This window comes from Leiobunum rupestre, chromosome 2 (genome assembly GCF_980474605.1).
Source record: "Leiobunum rupestre chromosome 2, qqLeiRupe1.1.hap1, whole genome shotgun sequence".
NCBI lineage: Eukaryota > Metazoa > Arthropoda > Arachnida > Opiliones > Sclerosomatidae > Leiobunum > Leiobunum rupestre.
The window spans coordinates 21,351,134-21,362,758 of NC_143385.1; positions in this window are offsets into that span (position 1 = coordinate 21,351,134).

Here is an 11,625-nt window from a genome sequence, read left to right on the forward strand (position 1 = left end):
ACCTTTTTAATACATATTAAAACATAAAATGGTAAAACTAAAAAATATATGTATACAGTTGAAAGGGATTTTGAGCAACGGGCAGGGGCTGAAATCATGGGCTGGCTGCTGTCGCGTTGAAAAATGTAAGACACTTTCAACAAAATTAACTTACCAGGGAATGCAATTAAGATACCCTGATTTGAACTCACACTAAAGTTCTTGGAACATTTGTTATGCTGTTTACAAAACTGATCTATTTACAAAAATTGAAGATTTATAGAAATGAAAAAAGAGTAAATGAGTTCGTAAGTGCACTTTTATTAAAGACAAGGCTTAATGTCAAATTAGGGTGGAATTCATTATAATGCCTCTCATTCCTATGAGAGGCACATGGCCTACATCGCCCTTGTGTAGACATTCCAAGCGTACACATATATAATTTTACAGAAGTCAAGACTTTCAAAAATTTAAGCTTAGCAATAGCAAATTACAAAAAAAACCTTTTTTAAAAATATAATTTTTTTTCCCCGGCAATTGAAGTCAAAAAATTATATTTGAAACAAAAACTTTGACAGACTCTTTAGGATCTGTGCACTCCTGTAAGAATGAAAAAAATATATATTAATAAACCTAATTTATGCAATAAATGGAGTGGAGTACGATTCCTATAAAATCCATCTGACAGAGAAAACCTTGGGCAATTTCTCTTTCTAAATACACAATGAGTAAAATTAAATATTTTTGTGGCCAAAATGTTACTGAACTTGCATAAGACTAATTCCCATCAAGGTATTCTTAGTATACCATATTATGTATGTGATTAAAGAGAAATTACACACTAAAAATTTCAAACTTGCCAATGTGCGTAAGTCCATAATAATATTAGAAAACTTCCTGCAGCTGTAGGTTGAAGTTTTAATAATTGAGATCTTTACCATGGAGTTTGTTTGTTCTTGTTTGTAGATTTTCAACATCAGATTTAGAAGAAAAAAAGCCAAAATCAAGCAGATTTGCTTCCTGAGTCTGTTTTGCTATAAAACAAATTATTTTGAAGATTAGTTAAAAATAATTGCTTTTGCACAAAATATAACTATTTAAAGCGCTATGTACATTACTCAGTTACATGAATCAACAACTTGTCCCAACAATATATTTTAGGTGTACCTAAAAAAGGGAAAAATATAGAGTTGGATACCCCAACTCTAAAACTTGAAAAAAAAATTAAGTTATTCAATGATTTTTAATTTATCTTAAAAAAGCTAATCACAGTACGTGGTATCAAAAAGCATTCTTAAGACAATCCTCACAATGTTTAAGGCGATCATATCTTAAATAAACTCAATTTTCCAAAAGGCACTGTTGCAGAAGCACTAGTTTATTAAAATTAAAATACATAGAACTCTAAGAAAAGTAGTGTTGATCTATTACCGGGCCTCGGGGAAGAAGATGATTGGGTACAGAGGGAGCATTGACGTTCCTGAAACATACTTGCCCCAATTTTCAAACATACTTATCAAGAATTTGGGTGGGGGAACGTACTTCTTCCTATTTTGCTTTTAGCTCATCATCTATGGTAGTATTATTTGACGATTTTAGTAATTAAAAGTACAATTTTAATAAGAATTTGGAACTATGAAGTAATGGAGTGTCACCAATTTTTTCTCTATGGACAAAAACAGTATACCAGCATGGCTAAAGCTATGAGATACCATCAGCACCACCCCAGGGTGGTGCGAAAGGTGCGACTGTACCGGGCAACGTCTTGGGGGGGGGGGGTGCACCAAAAATTCAACGATAGATTGGGACCAGTAACTTGTGACTACAAGACCAAAACGCACCTGACCTCGCGCTGTCATAAATAAGCGATTGCATACAAAGAGATCTCGAACACCTGCAAAATTTGCTAAGGCCGCTACTGCATACCATTATCGAAAACCCATGCATTACCAAAACATTAAATATGTTTAAAAATCTAAAAATGTTTTTCTTCAAAATGTAATAAGAATGTATTTTCATATTTAAAATTTTGAAACATACAAAAGATTACCAGTGTACCGCATAGAACATATGGAGCGCTGTCTAACAATATAAAGCTCAAGACTGTAGCGCCTCTGGTGGAAATAACTTCATCAAGATTATAATAAATATTAATTAGCATTTATTTCAAAGAATGTCGTAACATTTCACAGTAAATCTGCACAAATCTGAGTAATTTTGATAACCTATGGCAAAACCTAGTTAACTTGAGATAATTAAAGATAAAAATAAACTGGAGATAATAAAATACAAAATAAACTCGACATAATTAAATACAAAAAATAAACTCTAGAAAAATAAAAAAACTGAGAACCAAAGTGGCCACTGATAAACATTACTTTAGTCAAAACAAAAATAAGACCCAAGAGTGTGGTGTTTGCACCTTTAACAGGATTAGTACAAAATTACCAGAATTAAATTTCCTGACATTTCCAAATTTTCCCTGACCATTTTTGAATTGGATCACTTGGATCAACACTTTTGCTTGGCTTTTGGAGGGTAGCACACAATACGCCGCTCTTAATTTTTTTATTTTATTTTATGGGGTGTAATTTAGATTGGTCCTCTGAGCACTTCCAATCTAGAGCCATGACATAATTAAGAGAAAATTGGATCACTCCGAGTGGTTTCAATGGAAGACGCTATAGTGTAGATTAATTTTTTTTATTGAATAGTTATTCCCGGCTTGTGTAAAAACATACCAAAAAGATAAATGAGTTCAAACGAAGAAAAATAAATGCTTGACAAGCTCTCATTCAACACAATATTGTTCTGACAATGGTTGGAAAGAACCAACCAGAGAAAATTTAACCACATAATAAACTAAATCGTAAAACCATGCATTTTTATAAAGAATATTTTAAGTGAAAATAAGGCTTAATGCCTTTTCTTATGATTTAATTTACTAAATACATTTATGTAAAAAAACTAAGTATAAATTTAAGATTTTCATATTACTAAAATTAGAGAGCTATATTTAGTTGTGACGTTATCTTGTTGTCAACCCTGGTTTTAACTTTTAGATATTATGTTAAATTGGATTTCGTTACTAAGCACATTGAGCCCAATTGTATGTACCTCCAGTCTAATAGAGTTGAGGAACTAGTAGCTTTGTAACTCTCACACATGTAGTTAGATATATATTAAAATATATCTAACTGTAAAATGTGTTGTGGTAAATTTCCCTCAAAACTCGCCTGCGAAAAGAATTAGTTTGATCGATAGAAGTTGAATTTGTAAGTGAGTGGTGTGCAACTTTGTAAGAACTTTCACCATTTAAAACACATTCAAAGCATTGGGTGAATTCACTGCAGATGAAACATGATTTAGCTTGTTTAAACATGTAAAGTGGTAGTAAATTAAGTACTTAAAATTAAGTTTTGTCAATGACGCTTTAAAAATGAATACAACTAAGTCACAAATTATGATAGGATTTCTTTTGATAATTGAAACTAAAAACGTCACCGCTTACAACTGTAGATAATTTTAATTTGTTATTTTATTTTAAACTGGAAATTATACCTAGTCACACATTTACTTACCGACATTAATTTCCTTGTAATACGAAGGAAACTTATGTTTTAATTTATCCAATATAAGTGTGCAATTATCACTCAAATACTGGTAACACTAATACCATAATTCTAGATATCACCATGCGAGGTTCCCCGTTTTGTAATATGGAAGTAATACCTTGCACAATTTGTGATCCAGGAGATAAATCATCTGTTAAGGAACTACATTGTTCTTCTCTGGGGATTTTAGCTTGAGAACTTGTGAGAGTTGGATTCTTTTGACAATCTATGGCTCTCTGCAAGGATATAATGAGTAAGCCTAAAGTGATAAAATACGATACAAAATATATCATTATTTTTCGATGAATAATTCAAAGTTTTTACATTTTTATTGTGAAGTATCATTAAAAATGCTCTGAATAAAGAGATAAAAATGCTAATTAATTTTTGGTAATTATAATAATTTCTTGATATTATAATTTGCATATGATGTCATTAAATTAAAATTACACTGAGAAAAGTTGCATAAGTTAGAAAAGCTGTGAAAAAATAAATTATAGCTATTGCAGAATTAATGAGTACAATTGTCAAGAATAATTGAAATTTTGTCTATTTTTGGTACAAAAGTATACATGTATAAGAACGTTGAACGATCAAATTGGCGCCTGGTGCCATGAGTTAATAACTCCGCCCAAAAAACCGGGTGCAGCGCACTCTACAGGTTAAAACAGTTTCTAGTTCAAGCGCCCGCTGCACACAGATTTTAGGGCGGAGTTATTCTGAGAGAGAAAAAATCATGGCCCAAGCGATGCCTTTTGTTCAACGTTCTTATACATATAAGTTCTTGGTACAAATAAGTTATGCACATTAATGCTTAAGGTAAATTGGGGATTGAGCGTCTACAATGGAAGCAATCATAAAACACAAGACATGCCTAACACATAAAAGCAACACAATGAAAAACTATGCTTAAATTTCCAATGTGCCTGCTGAATAGGCGCTTAGTCATTATTTTCCTGAAACATAGATAATGACAAAATTAAGATTGTAACTATTGCAGCGACAGACTAGGAACCTTTTATTCAGGTGGACATTTGAGCATCATGACTCCAAATCAGTATTTAAATATTAGTAGGGAGATTAGCCTGTTAGTAAAACCACATTCAGGCCTAAAGAAAAATTTGGTCGCAGACACGTGGGGTTTTGTCTACTTTCCCACAATCGTTAATTTTCCTTTAACTTTATTGGTAAGGCAATGTGAAGCCTCCTTTAAAAATTTAGCTCGAGAACTACGAAGCTATATTTTTTCTACACGATCTAGTGTCGGAAATTATAAACCCTTACCAAAAAATACGTGTTCTAAGAACTATTTAAGTTGGTTTTAAGTTTGTATTTGAGACAAATACCAACTTAACACCAACTAAAAACCTACTTAAAAACAACTTAACACCAATTTAAAACCAACTAAAAACTTACTTAAAATGTTACTTAAAATGTTACTTTATAAAGACCACTTAAAGCCAACTTAAAACTTACTTAAAATGTTACTTAATAAAGACCACTTATCAGAATTGATACCAACTTATAACCAACTTAAAAAATAATATGTAATTTTCTGACCACTAAAAACCAACTAAATACCAACTTAAAGAAAAAGGCATTTTCCCACCAACTTAAACCCCACTTATTACCAACTTAACTAGTTTACTGAAATATGCTGACCACTTAAAACCCACTTAATATCAACTTAAATGTGAATACCAACTAAATACCAACTAAAAACTAACTCATTTTTTGGTAAGGGAACAAACTAGGTAGATGATGGCTATTTGGTATTAGGTGGGTTTTCCAAGCGATACGTAATTAATGGCCTGATGTTTTTTTTTAGGCTGGTGGGTCTTATAATGACAATAATCTTGCAGCTTGAGCTACGTTAAAATAAATTTAAAATATCACCATGCATGCTAACAAAGACTTATTGCTTTCCAGTACTTTCCATTAAGCCTAGGATAAGTCTTTTTAATATTTTGCTGCTTTCATAGTAGTGTTAAAGTTAAGAGAGAGAATGGCAATTTTTTTCATAAAGCGCATGTGAAACCCCACAACACTATTAAAAAAGTGCATGCTTGAAAATAAAGCTTTGTACAAGAGTAGCTTGAAAAGGGGCAAAAAGAGTATATTAATCAATATTAGTATAAGAGCATTAAAATTATCCAAGTGATAGTCTAAAAAATATTAGAAAACTTACAATGGGTACTTTATAGTCAAGAAATTCGGATTGGCTTCCAGTTTGATATGCTATAAAAAATTATCCTGAGTATATTGAGCACCCAGAAATCTTGCTATCGTTATATCATAGGCAACGCTTAATGCGATTTTGACTAATGTTATAACCCAGAATTAAAAGGGCAATATAGGCTAAGAAACTTCTTTTAAAGAAAATTACCGTACCAAAAAATGTTGTCTAGGAAATTGGTTTTAAGTTTGTATTTGAGACAAACACAAACTAATATTAACTAAAACCATACTTAAAAACAATTTTACACCAACTAGACTACTAAATACCAACTAATTACAAACTTAAAAGTATTTTCTTGCCTACTTAATCACAACTTATTTAACTATATTTAAAGGGGTAATAATTTGTTATTATGTTTGTAGGAAATGTATTTAAGTTGGTTTTTAGTAGTCTAGTTGGTGTAAAGTTGTTGGGGTGGCGGAGTGGTTAGCACTTTCGCCTCACAGGAAGAGGAGCTGGGTTCGATCCCAGCTTTTGGCACTGGGTGAAAACTCGGAACAACTCCTGCGTTGAGTTTGCAAGTTCTCTCGCAACTGGTTTAAGGGGTTTTCCCTGAGCTCTTCGGTTTCCCCTTTCATAAAAACTTGAGGTTAACGGTAATAGTTAGTGTAGGGTGCTGTTGGCTCACATGGCTTTCAGGGCTTGCCACCACCCTCCTACGCATTGTAAGCCGGCCACCTGAATTAATGGCTTTAAAAGTCGCTCGATGACTTAGGCCTAAGGTGGTGCCTTGGGTATTAGCAGAAATACATGAACCGAAATTATCAGCGAACAAATTTTTCTCGGGCGGCAATTTCCCCGTGTGACAGGGGAGGGTTAAATAGGGAGGCCTTGTTAATTTTCCGCCTCCCGCGACTACAGAGAAAATTTCGAATGCACCACGGGTAACTAGACCGCCATCTAGTGAGGCTAAGATAAATTATTTCATCGAAGAAAATCGTGAGCAACGTGGTCTGCAAACCTAGGCTTAGCCGTGTTTTGTTTTTGATAGAGGTCAGTGGAACTGTGGAACGCGGTAGCTGCAGCTAAAAGTAAATAAATTTAAACCTTTTTAACTATTCTTACCAGACCATTTATGTATGAAAGAACAGAGAAATACTTAAGTTTTATTAGAATTAGAAATTATACAAATTACTTAATGGAGCTACTTAAGATATATGAAACCCAGATAAAAATATTTAGGCCTGCAGTAGTAAAGAATATGGGAAGACCAAAGAAACAGAAGGCTACGGAAGAAGAAGAAACTAAAATAAACCACGAGAAAAGAGCTAGTAGAAATAAGAAATAAAAATGATGATTTCGTTTACGAGTAAGGCTACATTTACGTTGCTACACAGTTTTATATTTCAAATAAAACAAGTACAATTATTTTAACAAAATAATACAAATATTTATTGTTTAAAATTCTTAACGTAGTCAAGTTAGTCTAGTTTTTATTAGTCGTTAACTGGGCTTCATTAATTAATAACAACTGATTACGATGATATTTGTTTGAGTTATTCTTTCCTTGGACGTTGCTTCTAATGGTGACAGCCTTTCTTCCACTGACACATGATGCACTTGTAATTTTTCCCCAGCAGCATATTTCATTTATTTGTTTTTCGAGAAAGTTTCGCTCGGCCGTCGCCAGGTAGCGTATTCAAACCTTAGCCGCGGAGGGGGGGAGGTTCTCTTTTCGAGGAGGGGAAGGTAACTTGCCTCCCGTGTTAGAGGAATAGGACGCTGATAATTTCGGTTCATGTATTTCTGGTATTAGCCTAGCTGATTATTATTAATATTATTATTATTTCTAGACCAATTCAAACAAAAATAAAAAATGAAAGAATTGGTGAAACATTCTTGTCTCCCTTGAAAAACACCAATTTGCCACAAAGAGGTGAGACGATTCACAGATAACCAGTGAAGTTTCCATTAACCGCTAATTTATCTACTTGTTCAGTAGCAGTTTCTTAAATAAAATTTTTATAGCAGAGTACCAGATTATGATTTTAATTTAATTATCCACAAATAGTTTGAAGTATTAAAGTAGTAATTCACTTTATTAATATTAAAAAAGAAAAAAAATTACCCGTTCATGTTCAGTTTCCACAACATCTAACATACATCTTCCCGGGTTTTCCTGCAGATATTTAAATCAGAATGATCATAATCTTTTTCTTATTAATTCTATGTTTTAAGCCAGATCAAAGTAGTTAAGTTTAATGGTATAGAGTTTAACACTATGCCGCTCTTTTGCGATGCTTTCAAATGTGGGTTGCTATATATTTGCTTTTGATAATCATCTTTGTAGGCCGCCATGGTCAGAAAAACATTTTAGGGGCAGGGGTTAAAAATTCACAATTAACTGAAATTGTTATTGTGAGTGCTTGTTAGAGCACACTATAACAAGTTCTTACAATAGCCGCACATGTTAATTTTTAAGATAAATTTCAAAAGATATGTATATTAGTACTATTATGTACAATTCGTATGTCTATGAATCTTATGATTATAAATTTTAAAATTATGTTCCATGGTTATTTTGTAATAATTAAAAGTTTTATAAAAGACTGATACTTCATGGAATTAAAAACATTTTATTTACCATTTGAAGCTTTAAATAAAATGTTTTTAATTCCATGAAGTATCAGTCTTTTATAAAAATTTTAATTAATGTTTCTTACAATTAACAATACAATTTGTATGTTTTAAACGGTGACACAATAGTTAATGACAATGCCAGTGGTTATCACAGGCAGTGCACGGCGCCGATCCCATGGGGGAAGCCCCCATTGGTAAAACCGCCGATGTTAAAGGCCGTTTACTTTTATTTTAAACTATTTTCAAGACCACTCATGTTTTAACGATTAAATAAACTTAGTTTTCTAAAGCTAAAAATCCAGTGTACTTTACGTAAAACGTTGGGCAGGTTTTTAGAGTGCTCAGGGTCTTATGGGGCATTTGTGAACAGAATTCCTTTGAAGTACATGTAAGAACTTCTTACATGTACTTCAAAGGAATTCTGTTCTTACTAAGAAGAAATGAGACAAGTTGAAAAGTGCTTTGACTCCCAAACCCCCATGTCTTACACCAACAGTTAAACCTTTCCTCTTAATAAGTATTCATTTTCTAATATACCAGAAACAAAATTTAACTGTGGTATAATAGGGACTTGGCAGTGCTACGTTACAGTTTTTTTTTCAATAGTTTTTATCGTGGGGAGAAAAATATGACCACAATGGAGGCCATGGCCAAAGCTACGGAGTCCCAAGTCTCTATTGTGTTTAGTACATTTTAGCTGAGTTGAAATGTGAACTTTTCTTTATTTAGAAAAACAAGAACTTTTCTCTATTTAGAAAAACAAGAACTTTTCTCTGTTTAGAAAAACAAGAACTTTTCTCTATTTAGAAAAACAGGAACTTTTCTCTATTTAGAAAACCAGGAACTTCTCTATTTAGAAAAACAGGAACTTTTCTCTATTTCGAAAAACAGGAACTTTTCTCTATTTAGAAAAACAGGAACTTTTCTCTATTTAGAAAAATTAAATCAAAACAAAAATCGCCATATAATAAGAATGGACCAAAACATTACATTAGCTGAAATGATTGAGCTTTAAATACAAGCTAGCTAGCTAGCACAATATTGACCAGTAAAGAACTTTAATAAAAGAGAATCCACTGTCCACTGGATTTAACACTAAGAACAAAGTTATGAGCAAACCACGTCACCAGCTGTTACAATTTCCATAAACATTAACATAATAAATATTATTATATTAGTATGGCACTACACATTCTCTTGATGCAAATTATGTACAAAGATTAGAGCTTTCGAAGCAGCAAAGTGATCAGGCTGTACACGAAAATTCCAAAAAGGATTAAATGGGGACGAGCAAGCAAGATTCGTGCAATACCTAAATGAAATAAGAGTCAATACAAGAAAAAAAAAACCCACCATCATTGCGTGGAAAATGAAAACTTTTGTAATCAAATTATGATGAACACAAATGCCAATCTTAGAACAAAATTATTAAAACTGGGTTTTTATTAATTAGAGACATTACACAAGGTGCTAAGATGCGCTGATTCTAGTCATATCGAAATTCAAAGGGTGGACACACCTGAATTTCAAACTATTCCTTATAGTCAGGTTCTCCAATTGGCATGACCTAGACCATTTCAATGTATCACTAAAACTCTCTAGTATTTAGGCCAAAGTTCTGCACAAAATATCTCTTTCAGAAATCCTGGACCTACTACAGAGAATTGAAGAGGTCTAGGCAATTTTAAACATATTTCTAGTTGCAATGGAAACAAAACCAAAAAGTTAAACTTCATAATTATAAGTAAAACTCAACAGTTAAGTATCCCCTACTAAGGAAAAGAAACAATTAGAAATTATGTATGTAATCCCCTTTCCCCTATTCTAGCGATATGTAGATGGAGTTTATTGAAGAGGTTTGTAGTGACCAAAGGAATAGTAGGCATATTAAAAAATGGTTTCGTTACGTGGATGACATTTTTAAAATTTTTAGAAACAATATAGGGGTGATATTGATTATTTTCTCAATTACGTAAATTCACTTGATCAGGATATTAAGTTTAGCCTTGAAAAATAAGGTGTTAATTGTAGTTTGCCTTTTTTAGACGTTTTAGTTCAACATTCCGAAAGTAATAGTTTAGTGTTTAGTTTATATCAAAAACCTACTAATAGTAATCGTTTTTTACATTTTGACTCGCATCACCCTAAACAAACTGAAATTGATGTTGTTAAAGCCTTAAAACATAGGATTGAATTAATATTAACTCCTATTAGTGACAACAATATTATTAAAAAACAGTTGGTTGATTCAGGCTATTCCACAAAGGTTTGTAAATAATATTCTAGATGAAAATTTGGTTAAAAATTATCAGAGTGATGTTAAAGAAAAAAGAAATGTCCTGGTTTTACCATATTTCAAAGGTACCAGTGAAAACGTGTTGCGTCTGTTAAAAAAGAATGGTATCACTTTAGTTAATAAGGGTGGTATGAATTTAAAATAATATTTAATTCACATGGTCAGAGCTATTAAACGCCTGTAGAATCTGCGGTATTTCACAAAACTTAGATATATTTACAAAAGAAAGTAATAGTAGTCTAAAGAGCTGTCAACATGCGATCCATTAAGGGCTTGCTACTCCCATCCTACCTGACCACTAGTAATACCGCATTAACGCTCACAAAGTATTAGCTTTCTTGATAAGCATTATTAATTGAATATTTTACAATTTTACTAAACCTATTTTTAATTATCTGCTGTTTAGCCCTTTTGTTTTAACGAAGCACTCGCTCTCGTGATGAATTACTCATCATTAACCTATTAGAAACTAGTTTGACTTACATCAGTTGTGACTTACAATTTTGAATATAAATCTGTAATGCCCAATGTACTAAAATTAGTTCCTTACAAATCCCCTCAATACCAGAAAAAATTATTATGAGGATATGCAGGCGAACTATAGGTTTTGCAATTATCATACTCGGACTTTATTAAAAAAAATAAAGATATTTCTATTATTATTAAAATAATAAGTTGCGGATATGGTCAAAATGGCGAAACTGGGGTTCGGCCAAAAGTAAATATCGTTACACCACCAATAAAAAATTGCCACTTATATTGAATAGAACTGAACAAAGTCATTATGTGGTTGTTATCAACATAGTCAACCAAAAAAGCAGAGAAAATTTGACAAATTATTCATAATGTACTGTTAGTTGACTAAAACATTCAGGATACTATGACGAACATTACGCAATCTTAGTGCCAACGTTCTG